This window comes from Chiloscyllium punctatum, chromosome 41, assembly GCF_047496795.1.
Source record: "Chiloscyllium punctatum isolate Juve2018m chromosome 41, sChiPun1.3, whole genome shotgun sequence".
NCBI classification, from domain to species: Eukaryota; Metazoa; Chordata; class Chondrichthyes; order Orectolobiformes; family Hemiscylliidae; genus Chiloscyllium; species Chiloscyllium punctatum.
The window spans coordinates 34,793,602-34,810,205 of record NC_092779.1 but is presented as its reverse complement, the minus strand read 5'-3'; positions in this window follow the sequence as shown (position 1 = coordinate 34,810,205).

The following is a 16,604-nucleotide window of genomic DNA, read 5'->3' as shown; positions in this document are numbered from 1 at the left end:
CTAAACACACAAACTTGTGATGTAACAGAATGCACAGAAAATACAATTGTTACCTTTGTAATTCTTCAGAGCAAAGCAGATTATGAAACCACCTACTGCAAAGGATGTTGTTGTGCTAACCAGAGCCATGACAGAAGCCACGAGAGAGAATTCATGGATAAACAGCAATCCTGAAACAAGAATATAATATCAACCTTGAATTTTACAATAAAAGTACAGCTCAAATCATAGAACATAAATCACCACACAGCATAATATGGAACCATCACATACTACCCGAGATTAATCATTGTACCTTACTATCTAAAATATTTTCTTTGCTCTTTTGTTTCTTAGACATAGTGATAGAGATGTACAGCATGGAAACAGACCCTTCGGTCCAACCCGTCCATACCACCCAGATAGCTCAATCCAATCTATTCCCACCTGCCAGCACCTGGCCCATATCCTTCCAAACCCTTCCTATTCATACACCCATCCAAATGCCTCTTAAATGTTGCAATTGTACCAGCTTCCACCACTTCCTCTGGCAGCTCATTCCATACACTAACCACCCTCTGCATGAAAAAGTTGCCCCTTAGGTCTCCTTTATATCTTTCCCCCTCTCACCCGAAACCTATGCCCTCTAATTCTGGACTCCTCCACTCCAGGGAAAAGACTTTGTCTATTTACCCTTGTCCATGCCCCTCATAATTTTGTAAACTTCTACAAGGTCACACCTCAGCCCCTGATCTAGATACAAAGAAATATTCTACATTCCTTAGTCTGGATACCAAGGATTAACCTGCAATATGTTGGCTTAGGTAGAAGCAAATATCCTAGACTATTGGTCTGAGCTAGGCACAATGAATGCACACAAACATATAAAATTATTGAAAAATACAATCAATAACAAATATCAGTAAAATAAAAAAACACAAATTACAATACAACTACTATCTACCAACTACTAATCTACCGTATAATACAAAACAAACCCTAACACTGTGCAAAGTAACACCAAAAAAGAAAGAAAAGCAAGAAAAAACCCCACAAAATACAGAACAGCTATGCTTGGCACAAAGCACCCAAAGGAACGGGAGCATTGTATATATATCCGTATTAACTCAGGAGACTCCCTCCAGGGCATAGAGCTTGACAAATCTGACCAACCTGGTTAGACAAATGCCCTAGTTAGGATAACTGACAAATCTATATCCAAATAACTCAAGTAGGGCTGCCATGTCTTATAAAAATGGTCTGTTATGTGGTGCACCATGTTTGTAAAACAGTCCAAGGAAATGTGCTCCATAATTAATTTCTGTCATCCCAGCAAGCCCGGCAGGTTCTCAGACACACAATTCATCAGAATATTCTTCCGTGCACAGTATGCTAGAATATTAAATAGTTTCTTCCCATGCCCGTCTAAAGATGGTAAATTTGATAGACCTAAGAGGAGAGATACTGGGTCTACTTTGACTTCAGTCCTCAATACCCTCCCTATCTCTCCCGCCACAGTGCTTCAATAAACACAAAGCCCGTGGCATGTCCAGAAGCAATGGGTAAGAGTACCTACACTTATTTTACATTTGGGGCACATTGAAGATGCCCCTTTTTTAAACCTGGCCAGATGGTTTGGTGCCAGATGAGCCTTGTGCAGAACATTTAACTGTGTAGTACATGTCCTATTACAGATTGAGATCTTTCAAGTATTCTCCCATATGTTCTCCCATGTTTCAGAAGAGATCCCCACTCCTAGCTGTTGCTCCCAGACCTCACATAACCAGTTAATATCCTGCCAGGCTCTGCCACCCAGCAGGCGATAGAGGGCACTAACCAAAAGGGTGCTTGTGAATATTAGCAGCAACCTCTCTGTATCAGGCTTATAGGATGTAGTGAGAAGCATAGTCTTCTTCTGGATGAAATCCCTAACCTGAAAGAAATGGAAAAGATCTCTGCAGGGCAACCCGTATTTGCGGCTCAGTTGCTCAAAAGACATCGTAAACTCCTCCTCAAACAAGTCTTCCAAACTAGAAACTCCTCTCGCTGCCCATAGTTTGAACCCTGAGTCCATCATCCCTGGTTGGAACCCTGGCATGCCAACTATAGGTGTAAGTGGCGAAGTCTTGTATAAACAACCCTCACTCAGACGCATCGCCCTCCATGCCTTCACTGTACTCATAAGAATGGGGTTCTGGCAGTGGTCCATCATTGTCCTCATCTTATTCATGAACAACAGGTTAATAAGAGGGCACTTTGCTTGAGAATGAGACAAAGGATAGCAAGGAACTCAATTGATATCTTCTGATGTCTGGAAAATCAACTCCTCCCTCTCCTTGAGGCAACTGCAATTTAGTAAGTTTGATGAGGGGTCGCCCACGATGCCAGACAAAGGAACCAAACCACCCCATAAGCTTCCACAGCGTTGACCTGGGAAACATTGTAGGAAGCATATGCATAGGATTAAGCAAACGAGAAAGAACATTCATCTTAATGAGAGATATTCGGCCCAGCCATGAAGTTGGAAGAGCCTCCCATATCTGGAGATCTCGGTTAATATTGTCGAGCAAGTGAGGAAAGTTAGGCCGAAATAACAGATCAAACTTGGGGGTAATAAAAATTGTCGAGCAAGTGAGGAAAGTTAGTCCGAAATAACAGATCAAACTTGGGGGTAATAAAAATGCCTAGGTATCGTGGCCTGCCCGTGACCACTTAAAAGGGAATTTAGGGCTATCTTCAACTTCTGGCACATCCTTAAGGTTCCCCAAAGACATAGCCTCTGATTTTGCAAAGTTAATCTTATATCCTGAAATAGCCCCAAATTAATTGATACATTGTATCAAGTGGGGTACGGAGGTCATCGGGTTTGATAAAACAGAAGGACATCATCCGCATAGTGTAATCTTGTGTGCCCTCGATCCCACTTCCAGAGCGGTTATGTGAATGTTCTGACGAATGGCCTCTGCCAGCACTCTATCACCAATTAAAACAACAACGGTGAGAGGGGGCAGCCTTGCCGACTACCCCTACCAATCCTAAAATTCCCAGACTTCACCCTGTTGGTGATGACTGCGGCCAGAGGGTGGTGACATAAAACCTCCACCCACCTAGCAAAGACTCCACCCAACCCAAACTGCTCGAAGGTAAAAAAGATATGGCCATTAGACCTGGTCAAACGCTTTCTCTGCACCTAAGGAAATCACCAACCCCTGAATCGATGGCTTCTGACAAACTTGGACCATATTCAGCAATCTTCTAATATTATTAGAGGACCTACAGCCTCTTATAAAGCCTGTCTGGTCCTCTTTAGTACCCTTTCCAATCTCAGCGCCAGGATCTTAGACAGAATCTTGAAATCTGAATTTAATAGAGAAATGGCACAAAGTAATATTTTAATATTTTCATCTGGATACTATCTAGCCGCATTTAGCTTTACGTTGGTTTTGTCGTGGACTTCCCAGGTTCTCTGTCACTGGTTACATACCACCTATAATCCAGAGTGGTCTCTTCTGTCACACAGATTTTGACCGAAGGGATATGGAAAAGATGCTAATTCTACCTTGCAAATTATTTTAAAACCAGACAGATCATAGATTAAAAATCACTGGAACAAGATTTACTTAGATTAGATTACTTACAGTGTGGAAACAGGCCCTCCGGCCCAACAAGTCCACATCGACCCGCCGAAGCGCAACCCACCCAGACCCATTCCCTTACATTTACCCCTTCACCTGACACTATGGGCAATTTAGCATAGCCAATTTTTGGCTATGCTAAATTGGCTAACCCGCACATTTTTGGACTGGTGGGAGGAAACCGGAGCACCCAGAGGAAACCCACACAGACACGGGGAAAATGTGCAAACTCCACACAGTCGCCTGAGGCGGGAATTGAACCTGGGTCTCTGGCGCTGTGAGGCAGCAGTGCTAACCAGGGTGCCACCGTGCCGCCCATAGAGGGGAGATTAAGAGATTTTCTTCCCTCAGTGTTGCCTGGATTGCTCTATGTGAAACTGTGGTGGAAGCTAATTGTGTAAATAGTTTAAAAGCAAGTTGTGCGACCTCTCAAAGTTGGGAAACTTACAAAGTTATGAACAAAAAAAGTAAAGAAACTGACTCAGCGTTGTTGCTCTTTCCAGGAGCCAGTGGAATCATGAATGTCCAAACAGCCTCTATGATTCAATCAAAATTTATCTAAATAATAAGACTCAGATAATGTAAAAAGGTTCCTTGATATATGTGAGCTCCTCTGATGTTTCAGGTGTCATTTCCTGTCCACAGACATCAGGATAGAGGATTTAAAGAGCTGCAATACAAAGCAGTAACTCAGAAAATACATAAATGATCAGAATATAATCTTCCGATAATCTTCCTCTTAAAAATTCATTGCAGCATACAAAAGACTAATCCCAGTAATCCCCATAATGAAAATCCCACCTCTCATCACTCCTCATTTCTTACTTGTGGGTTGGGTTGCACCTTGAGCCTGAAAGTTCAGGTGATGCTCTTCCTGTAGCAATCACAGTGGTGCTACTGACCATAATAGCTTCAGGATATTTATTTATCTGCAGATCTCAGTAGGCAAGACCTCTATCCCCAGGGGAAGGTCCACCACTGGCCTTGCCAGGTCCTGTTTGGTTTGTGCATAAGTGGCCCAACTTGTGAATATGTAACACAGGTGTCTCACCAGCAGCCCAACCATTGCTTTGGGCTTTTTAGATTAGATTACTTACAGTGTGGAAACAGGCCCTTCGGCCCAACAAGTCCACACCACCCCGCCGAAGCACAACCCACCCATACCCCTACCCCTACATCTACCCCTTACCTAACACTACAGGCAACTTAGCATGGCCAATTCACCTGACCTGCACATCTTTGGACTTCTGATGCTTTAACAAGATTGTGCCCAGTATTTCAGATGTGCTTGCTTTAATAGAGACAAACTTAAATTCAGGAAAGTAAGGCACACTTAACCCTACGAAATATCACATTATATGATACATACAGCTCTTAAATTCTCATCATGTAACAAGTACGCACTCTTGCTGCACTTGTTCAGTTGCACATCAGTCCAGAGACTATCCACTGCACAATAGCGCTCACAGTTATCGCTTTGAAGGTACTTTCCATGTGCATGACCATACAAAAATACCACACATTGAAATAAATAGGTTCTGCATAACAAGATAGAATTTGTTTAAAGCAATTGTTGCATTTTACTGATGAATAACAAATTAGGACCATTACAATACATACCATCAATAGTGAGCAAATGGGACCTCTCTTTTTGGTGCAAAATGCTTCTGATTACACATGTATACAATGCACAGTTGATCAATCGTTGAGTGTTAACTTCCAACGTTCTGTTGTCGTTCAATATTTTGTGAGTTTCATCACTCTGTAATGCGTTACCTTCTTTAAACCATAGGATTGCAGTTACTCTCCCCCTTTCCACAAGACAATTAAGAACAATGGTATTCAGTTCATGAGAAACATCTTGAATTATCAATGGGTATGGCAAAATATCTGTTAAAAGAAAGAATCCAATTAAGGCAATTACTGAAGTTGGTTAGTCCTTAAACAGCATGACAAACATGAGGGACAAGATTTCTGTAGCTAGGAAGGTCATGGAAAATGCAGTAGGGAATTGAAAATGTTATTAAAGAACACCAAGAGAAATAATGAGAAAAATTTGACAGATTACATTAAACTGAATCATAAAACATTTTATAAAATTGAAAGCTACAAAATTTGATAAAATCACAATGCACAATTTAGGGAGGTTAGTTTAGTGAAAGGGGCTGCAAATTTGTGAACTGAAAGCATGAGTTAGAGCTACCTGGCAGTCAAACTGGTTCCTTTAAAGGGGGACATTTTCTGAATGGAAAAAGAACTAGAATCTGAGCTGGAAAAGACAAATGAATGGGACATCGAGGAAGACAGGCAGTCCACGGTTTCCTGTCATTTAATTAACAATATTAGTTAAAGAGGTTGACATCAGGAAAGGTGTTGAGCTTAATTTAATAACAAGGCCCCATTGCTGAGACTGGAAATAGAAGTCTCTGCCATTTGGGTTGAGCATTCAGGGAGAACTGTCCAGTCATCCGGTCGATTGCCAGGTGGCAACAAGAGTCTAGTCAAGTGATGGGGGTCACACTATTTTTAAGGGCTGCCAGCAAATCAATCATCTCAGTTAAATTGCTCTTATTGAAGGACTGAGAAAGAAGGCTTGTAAAGGAAGTCCTGGGGTGGGAAATTCTCTTCCCTATTGAAGAGACCAGCCCATGTGGCCGAACAAATCTGATGGAGATCTCAACCAAAGTCAGAAGCTACAAGATTGTCTGTCAAACTTGGCTACAGTGTCACATGTGAGTTAATGATATCATGCAGCTCACAAGTGAGTCTGCTTAAAGGGTGAGATGGCTTTAAGGGGTATGCCAACCACAGGTTGAGGTATTTCTGATGAAGTTCTAAAGAAGGGCCTTTAAACCTGAAGTGTTAACTCTGCTTTCTCTCCACAAATGCCGCTAGACCTGAGTTTTCCCCAGCAATTTTTGTTCTTGTTTGTTGAAATTATTTTTTTGTTTAGCCCTTCTTGAGATTTTCAAGGACTACATTTTGGTCATCATGTCTCATTTACCATTGTTACCACATTAATTAGATGATTAAATGATGCAGTCACATAGCAACTTTACGCCTGCATTTGTTTTTAATCCCCCAAGGGTTTCTTTCTTCAGATAGCAAAAGTAACACAAATAACAAATATTGTAAATGTGGAATCTTTCTACAATGTTTTTGTTAATTTATTATAAATAAATATCCCATATTCTGTTCTGAAATTAAAACTTCAAGTGCATGGTACAAAATAACTATGGTAAGTTTCACATCTGTAGCTCCTTTTAAAAATCAGTTACAAACTATTAGGACTGTCCAGCATCATTTGCTAGTATTTTGCCAATTTTCCCTCAAATCTTCTACTTAAAGCGAGTGCTGACAAACCTATCAGGATATTGACTTTCAAAGGTGCAACTGTACAAGGGAAATGTACATTCTAATTTTGCAACACCAAGCTAACGATCAGATAATGTACAGGTTACTTGACAAATACTTCACATTTCAGCAATTTTCTTTCCAAGCTACTTTATATCCTCACATGATTGTTTATGCTTTCAAGAGACTGAAGTTGGAAATCTTAAGTGCATAAGCACTCTAAGTTTACGAAAGACACAAGCACAAGAGGTAGTAAACACTGTCAGGTCTTAGAGAGATAACTATCAAATTATTCCCCACTCTTACACCATGGCTCTGCACAAATCACAGCCATTGAGGTAATGCTTACAATTGATTTCTGTGAAATACAAAAATATAAGATAAACAAGAAAAACATAAAAACTTGGATAAAAGTTCACTGCCAACATTGCAACCAACACAGCACACTGATTCACCAGACAGTCATACTCTCTTGAGCCTACTGCTTTTATCATTGCCTCAGATGCAGAAAATGTTACAAACATCTATTTCTGAAAGCAGCTGCACTCCAGATCCAGAGGACTAAAATCAGTCTCTGTAGATCAATGTAGTGGAATCTCCAGCAACAGGTGGCAATGGTAAGGGAGGGCACTGATCAGCAGAGCTTCAGCTGAGACCTCCAACTCTACCCTGACCATGCCTGGACAAATTTCCCAGAATTCATAGATCGCTGTAGGATGAGTGTCTATTTCCCTCCCATTCCTGGCTGTGCTTGCTTGCAAATTTTTCTTTGCTGATCAGAGATGCTGCTGTCTGTGCTACTTGTTGATTCAAAAATAAGTCTGGAATCTGATCTCAAAAATGGCTTCCCCTACCCTCTTCTCTGTGGCAACAGTGAATATATTAACCTTATGAACTATGCAGAAATGCTAATTTTTATTTTTGATTCCAACACTTTTTTTTAAGGTTCTCTGTCATCCTGGAAGTGATTGACCACTTTACAACATGTAAGGGGGAGTATTCATGTTTAAGTCACCTTAACCCATGAGACTGAGACATTTGGAAGCTTCACCAGTGTTTATTAATACATGTGCCAGTGGGAGAAACTGATCTTACGCAAGCTGAGATTAGAATTGAATAGAATAGAATCCCTATGGTGTGGAAACAGACTCTTTGGCCCAAGAAGTCCACACCAGCCCTCTGAAGAGTAATCCACCCAGACCCATTCTCCTACCCCATATTTATTCCTGACTAATATACCTAATTGACACATCCCTGAACACCATGGGCAATTTGGCATGGCCAATTCACTTAACCTGCATATCTTTGGATTGTGGGAGGAAACTGAAGCACCCGGAGGAAACCCATGCAGATACGGGGAGAATGTGCAAACTCCACACAGATATTCGCCCAAGGTTTGAATCAATACCGGGTCCCTGGTGCTGTGAGGCAGCAGAGCTAACCGCTGAGCCACCGTGCCACCCCATTACAGAACATTTCTATTTCATTGGATCAATGTAATACCAATAATTAATAATACACAAGTCCATTCATCCAATCATGGTCAAATTCCATGTACGTTTGAACAGTAACTTATTGCCATCGCCTGTGCACAGGATGGAGAAAAGGTAAACATACAGCCAGTTATGACCCTAATGTTTAGATGGGACACTTAAACTCTTATTCGAGCCTCATATCTGTTTATTTCTCCAGTTCAATAGCGTAATGTTTTAGGGTAGCACAAGAGCCTCTTCTCACAGGGAAGGATCTATTTGCTCTGTGTCTAGCATCATTCACAGAACAACATTATCATTTCATCATTGTATGATTCTTTGTAACAGAAATGTGATTATTTGTTTCAACCCTTTCTCCTTTGTCTGTACCTTGTTTGTTCTGCAGACATGTCTAACAACGCACACCCTTAATACAGATTAATTCTCCCATATTTCTTAACCGACATTACTTAATCCAAGTACTAATCTAAGTCTTTAAAGGTTTATTTTAATTTTTTCCCTTTCACAACTCATGACCTTCAATATTTTCCTGGTACTTCAGGAGACTCTTATTCATTGCAAACTCAGACTAAAATTAACTATAAATACTTTTCACCTTCTCAATAAAGCAATCTAATCCTACCTTTGAGCTGTCAACAATCAAATCACTATGCTCCCAGTCAGACAGACACTGGAACATTTGTTCTGGGTTTAAAATTACAGTTCCAAAAAATAATAATTTTGTAACTCAATTGCACAACCTCTGGTCTGTATCATATTCAATTGGAACAGGGTATAATGAGGATGGCATTCCCATACAGAGGCCAGTTGAGACCCTTAAGTTGACTGTGTCTTTTGTTATTAAAACTACTGACATACTGACAGTGGGGGATCCCAGACATCAGAACGGAACATTGTCCCTGCAGCCTCATTATGGCTTTTGGACATCCTTCCAAATATGTGATGAGCAATGGAAGGACCCCCGTTGATAAGATCTCCTCCTTGCCCTCAATAGCAACTCATCCTCGTCAGGTTTGCCTAAAAGGTCCCACTGAGTCAACAGATCTCAAAAGCCTCTTTCACCAACACCAATACAAAGTGACCATGGAACCAGCTGGAGCCTGTATTCCCAGCTGGGCTGCTGTGACTTAACAGCTCCTGACCCTCAATGCCTGGCAACTCTTGGAGGTAGAATCTTCGCCCTGAGAGGAATCAATTAAATCTCATCTGGCTTGGCTGTTGTGCTTGATACTGCACTGCTTTAATAAAAGCGATGATGCTTTCACTCAATGCCTTCATCTTCCTCCAAAGATGATTGCTGCCACTCTCCAAGCTCCTCAACATCCATCACACTCCTCTGTCTACCCCAGTAGTAGAAAGCACAGCATATCAGGGTTCTGCAGTCGACTGTCTGGGGTTTAGTGATCAACCTTCTTAGAACAATCCAAAATTGAATCGTCACCTTGAGGAAACCTATCATTTGCTCCACAATGGCTCTGGTTGAAGAGTGAGCTGCATTGCATCTATGCACAGCCTCAAAATCAAAGGCATACAGCACGAAAACAGACTTTTTGGTCCAATCCATCCAGGGTGACCAGATATCCCATTCGGATGTGGTCCCATTTGCCAATATTTGGCTCAAGTTCCTCTAAATTCTTTCTTTTCATATGCCGTCCAGATGCCTTTCAAATGCTGTAATTATACCAACCTCCACCACTTCCTCTGACAGCTCATTCCATACACACGCCACCCTCTGTGTGGAAAAGTTACCCCTGAAGACTCTTAAATTTTTCCTCTCTCACCTTAAACCTATGCCTTCTAGTTTTGGACTCCCCCAAAACCAAGGAAAAGACCTTGTCTATTTAGGCAAAAGTGAGGACTGCAGATGTAGAGTTTAGATCAGAGTGGTGCTGGAAAAGCACAGCAGGTCAGGCAGCATCCGAGGAGCAGAAAAATCAACATTTCGGGCAAAAGCCCTTCATCAAGAATACAGGACCATACCTATCCATGGCCCTCATGACTTTATAAACCACTAGAAGGTCACCCATCAGCCTACGACTCCCCAAGCCCTAGACTATTCAGCCTCTCCCAATAGCTCAAACCCTCCAACCCTGGCAACATCCTTGTAAATCTTTTCTGAAACCATCCAAATTCCACAACATCCTTCCTATAGGAGGGAAATCAGAATTGCATGCAGTATTCCAAAATGGCTTAAGTCCATCCTGTACAGGCGCGACATGACTACCCAACTCCTATACTCAATGCACTCACCAATAAAGGCAAGCATACAAAACACCTTCACTATCCTTACCTGACACTCCACTTTCAAAGAACTATGAACCTGCACTCCAAGGTTCTATGTGTTCAGCAACATGCACCAAGACCTTATCATTAAGTTTTTAAGTCTTGCCTCGATTTGCCTTTCCAAGATGCAGCACCTTACATTTATCTAAACTCCATCTGCCACTCTTTGACCCCTCTGATCAAGACTCAGTTGTACTCTGAGATCACCCTCCTTTGTTGTCCACTACACCTCTAATTTTGGTGTCATCTGTAAACACACTAACCATACCTCCTACATTCACATCCAAATCGTCTTGAAAAATGTCCATATTACAAGGGTGATGCTGGACATTTTAAAACACATGAAAGTGGATAATCTCCCGGGACCAGTTTAGATGTCCCCTAAAACTCTGTGAGAGGCTAGGGAAGCGATTGCTGGGCCCCTTCCTGAGATATATGTATCACTGATTGTCACAGGTGAGCTGCCAGAAAACTGGAGGTGGACTAATGTGATACGAGTACTGAAGAAAAATGGTAAGGAAAAGCCAGGTTCTGTTATACTCTGAGGAGAAAGTGAGGACTGCAGATGCTGGAGATCAGAGCTGAAAATGTGTTGCTAGAAAAGCGCAGCAGGTCAGGCAGCATCTAAGGAGCAGGAGAATCGACGTTTCGGGCACGAGCCCTTCTTCAGGAATGAGGAAAGTGTGTCCAGCAGGCTAAGATAAAAGGTGGGAAGAAGGGACTTGGGGCAGGGGCATTGGAAATGCGATAGGTGGAAGGAGGTTAAGGGGAGGGTGATAGGCCGGAGTGGGGGTGGGAGCGGAGAGGTCAGGAAGAAGATTGCAGGTTAGGAAGGTGGTGCTGAGTTCGAGGGTTGGGACTGAGACAAGGTGGGGGGGGGGGGGGGGGGGGGGAGGGTAAATGACAAAATTGGAGAAATCCCTTGTGGTTGGAGGTTCCTAGGCAGAAGATGAGGCGCTCTTCCTCCAGCCGTCGTGTTGCTATGGTCTGGCGATGGAGGAGTCCAAGGACCTGCATGTCCTTGGTGGAGTGGGAGGGGGAGTTGAAGTGTTGAGCTACGGGATGGTTGGGTTGGTTGGTCCGGGTGTCCCAGAGGTGTTCTCTGAAACGTTCCGCAAGTAGGCGGCCTGTCTCCCCAATATAGAGGTGGCCACATCAGGTGCAGCAGATGCAGTAAATGACGCGTGTAGAGGTGCAGGTGAATTTGTGGCAGATATGGAAGGATCCCTTGGGGCTTTGGAGGGAAGTAAGGGGGGAGGTGTGGGCACAAGTTTTGCATTTCTTGCGGTTGCAGGGGAAGGTGCCGGGAGTGGAGGTTGGGTTGGTGGGGGGTGTGGACCTGACAAGGGAATCACGGAGGGAATGGTCTTTTCGGAACGTTGATAGGGGAGGGGAGGGAAATATATCCCTGGTGGTGGGGTCCGTTTGGAGGTAGCGGAAATGACGACGGATGATACAGTGTATATGGAGGTTGATGGGGTGGTAGGTGAGGACCAGTGGGGTTCTATCCTGGTGGCGATTGGAGGGGCGGGGCGGGGCTCAAGGGCGGAGGAGTGGGAAGTGGAGGAGATGCGGTGGAGAGCATCGTCGATTACGTCTGGGGGGGAATTGCGGTCTTTGAAGGAGGGGGGCATCTGGGTTTACGATATTGGAACTGGTCCTCCTGGGAGCAGATGTGGCGGAGACGAAGGAATTGGGAATATGGGATGGCGTTTTTACAGGGGGCAGGGTGTAATCTAGGTGTAATCTAGGTAGCTGTGAGAGATGGTCAGTTTATAGTAAACGTCCGTGTTGATTCGATCGCCGAGATAGAAATGGAGAGGTCTAGGAAGGGGAGGGAGGAGTCTGAGACGGTCCAGGTAAACTTGAGGTCGGGTGAAAGGTGTTGGTAAAGTGAATGGTAAAATTCAACCTCCTCGTGGGAGCACGAGGCAGCACCAAAACAGTCATCGATGTAGCGGAGGAAAAGGTGGGGGGTGGTGCCAGTGTAGCTGCGGAAGAAGGGCAGCACGGTGGCACAGTGGTTAGCACTGCTGCCTCACAGCGCCAGAGACCCGGGTTCAATTCCCGCCTCGGGTGACTCTCTGTGTGGAGTTTGCGAGTCTCCCCGTGTCTGCGTGGGTTTCCTCCGGGTGCTCCGGTTTCCTCCCACAGTCCAAAGATGTGCAGGTCAGGTGAATTGGCCATGCTAAATTGCCCGTAGTGTTAGGTAAGGGGTAGATGTAGATGTAGATGTAGATGTAGGGGTATGGGTGGGTTGCGCTTCAGCGGGGCGGTGTGGACTTGTTGGGCTGAAGGGCCTGTTTCCACACTGTAAGTAATCTAATCTAATCTAAGATGGACTGTTCCACATATCCTACGAAGAGGCAGGCATAGCTGGGGTCCATGCGGGTGCCCATGGCTACTCCTTTGGTTTGGAGGAAGTGGGAGGATTGGAAAGAGAAGTTGTTCAGGGTGAGGACCAGTTCAGTCAGTCGGAGGGTGTCAGTGGAAGGGTACTGGTTGGTATGGCGGGAAAGCAAGAAGCGGAGGGCTTTGAGTCCTTCGTGATGGGGGATGGAGGTGTACAGGGACTGGATGTCCATGGTGAAGATAAGGCGTTGGGGACCGGGGAAGCGAAAATCATAGAGGAGGTGGAGGGCGTGGGTGGTGTCCCAAAAGTAGGTGGGGAGTTCTTGTACTAAGGGGGACATGACCGTGTCCAGGTATGCAGAGATGAGTTCGGTGGGGCAGGAGCAGGCTGAGACAATGGGTCGGCCGGGGCAGTCAGGTTTGTGGATTTTGGGCAGGAGGCAGAAATGGGTGGTGCGAGGTTGTGGGACTATGAGGTTGGAGGCGGTGGATGTTATACTTTGAGGTAATCTTCTTCATTATCTACTAACATCTGCAAGCTTACTAACCATATCCGATATCAAATGATTTATATAAATGATGAAAAGCAGTGGATTTAAAACTGATCCTTGTGGCACAGTGCTGGTCACAGGCCACCAGTCCAAAGGAACCCTCCACCACCTACCCTTTGCCTCCTACCGTCAAGCCAATTTTATATCGTCCCCCTAGATCCCATGTGATCTAACCTTACTAATCAGTCTACCATGTGGAACTTGGAACACTTTGCTGAAGTCCATTTGAACTAAAATGGACAGGCAGGAGGCTGGAAGAATACAGCAAGCCAGGCGGTATCAGGAGGTGGAGAAGTCAACATTTCGGACGTAACCTTTCTTCAGAACTGGAGGTGGGTGCAGAGGTAGCTGCAGAAAAAGGGATTGGGGATAGATGAAGACAGGTAGAGGGTACAACCTGGTTGGTCAATGGGAGGAATGAATCCGACTGGTGGCAGGGAGGAGTGGAAAAGAGGGAGAGCAGCTGGGAAGGGAGTCAGGGGATGGAAAGGGAGTTTATTTGAAATTGGACAACTCAATGTTGAGTCCTCTGGACTGTAGGCTGCCTGGGCGGCAGATAAGGTGTTGTTCCTCCAATTGTGGTGTGATTCATTATGGCAATGGAGGAAGCCAAGGATGGTCATAATCGGAAAGGAAATGGGAAGGGGAATTAAAATGGGTGGTTGGACCCTGCAGGCCCAGCTGCATGCTCAGCGAACCTTTCCTTAAGTTCATCTTCGATCTCCCCCATGTAGAGAAGACCACATCCGGAGCATCTGATGCAGTGAACCAGTTCGGAAGAGAGGCAGGTGAACCTCGCCTCACCTGGAAAGACTGTTTGGGGCCCTGGATGGAGGCGAGAGGGATCATGTGCTGGCAGGTTTTGCATCTTTTCCGGTTGCAGGGTATGGTACCTGGGGGGGTTGATGGGGAAAGTAGCGCAATCCAAAGATTGCCGAAGGGAACAGTCCTTGCGGAAGGCAGAGAGGGGTGGGGAGAGGAAGATGTTCTTGGTGGTGGGGTGTAGTTGGAGTTGGTGGAAGCGTTTAAGGACGATGCATTGAATGCAGTCCTCGATATAACGACAGAAGAGTTGGGGCACAGTGCCTGCACAGGTACTGAACAGGGACTGTTCAATATAGCCAACAAAGAGGCAGGTGTCCCATCCCCGGCCACCCCTTTCATAGAAATGTAAAATCCCTACAGTGTCGAAACAGGCCTGCAGCCTAATACATCCACATTGACCCTCCAAAGAGTAACCCACCCAGACACACTTCCCTACCCATATTACCCTATACTTACTCCCAACTAATATACCCAACCCACACATACCTGAACATTACGAGCAATTTTGCATGGGCCCTTCTCCTAATCTGCACATCTTTAGATTGCAGGAAGAAACCAGAGCACCCAGATGAAAGCCACGCAGATATGGGGAGAGTGTTCAAACTTCACACAGCCATTCGTCAAATGTTGGAATCGAACCCGGATCCCTGGTACTGTGAGGCAGCAGTGCTAACCACTGAGCCACCATGCTGCCCTTTGATTTGGAGAAAATGGGAGGAATTAAAAGATGAGAACTAGTCTGGTGAGGCGGAGGAAGGTATTGGTGGAGGCGGACTGGATAGGTCTGTTGGAGAGGAAGAAGTGGAGAGCCTGGAGGCAGTGTTTCTGGGAGATGGAGAGGCATAGGGCTGGCGGGTGGTGACCAAGTAGAGGAGAAAAGTTGGATGCGGGACAAGAGTCCTCAGAGGAAATCGTTGAGGTGGTGGTGGAAGGGTACAGATGTGAGCCCTTTCCTGAGGACAGACTGTTCATCCTCAGAGAGTCCAAGGTCGGAGGGGATAGTAAATATGTGGCAAGCCTTAGGAGTGGGGATTTAGTGGTAATCTGAAGTGGCTGACGGAGTGAGGGGGTGGAAGAATGATGGCATGTAGTGGTGGGGGTTGGATGTAGTGTGCTGGAGTTGAATGAGTGTGCGAGAGAAAGGAGATTTTGGGGGGGGGGGGGGGTTTGGACAGAGTGTGGAAAGGGGTGTGACAGGGATGAGGTGAAGAGGGAGAGCTGGTGTGCTGGCTGGCACCTCTCCCTCTTCACCCCTTCCCACACCTCCATTCCACTCTCCCATCCATACCCTCCCAAACTCTTCTCTCCCCCACCTACTGCCCTCCACAACATGACAGCCAGCGCTCACCCACCTTTCACCCTTCTCCTTCTTCAGCCCCTTCAGAATCCCCCCCCCCCCAAAAAACCCCACTGTTGAGCCTTATATTCACTAACTCTCCTGATCTTGAACTCTGAAGCTGAATGGTCTATCCTCAGAAAAGGGCTCTCGTTCGTACCCCTCCGCCACCACCTCAACAAATTCCGGTTCTGTAATGGCATGGAGCTCTTCCTCCATGGCGTATGTGCCTTCTTCATTGAAGACAGCTCCCAACCTCCCTCAGAGGACCTTTTCTCCTGCCTCCAACCTTCCTCCACCACTTGGTCACGACCTGCTGGCCTTATACCTCTTCCCAGACTTCTTGATTAGACTGTCCATGTGACATCAGCCATCTCAATTTCTCCACCCCCATCACACACTCCAACTTCACCCCCTTCGAACATGCGGCACTTCACTCAGTCTGCAACAACCCCCGGTTCACCATCAAACCTGACAAAGGCTGCACAATGGCAGTAAGGAGAACGGACCTCTGTGTGGCAGAGGCCGAACAACAACACTCCGACACCACGCCCTACCTCCCCCTTACCCACGACCCCACCATGACCCATCAGGCCAAATCACTTGCACTGTCCGTGCCCTCATTGCCTCTGGTGATCTCCTCTCCATTGTCTGCCAGTCCCGCACTGCTCGGTTCTACCTCTCCCCAAGATCCACAAGTCCAACTACTCCGACTAATCCATCGTCTTAGCATGCTCCTCCCCCTCTGAAATCATCTTGTTTTACCTCGACTCTATCCTCTTTCTCCTTAGTTCAA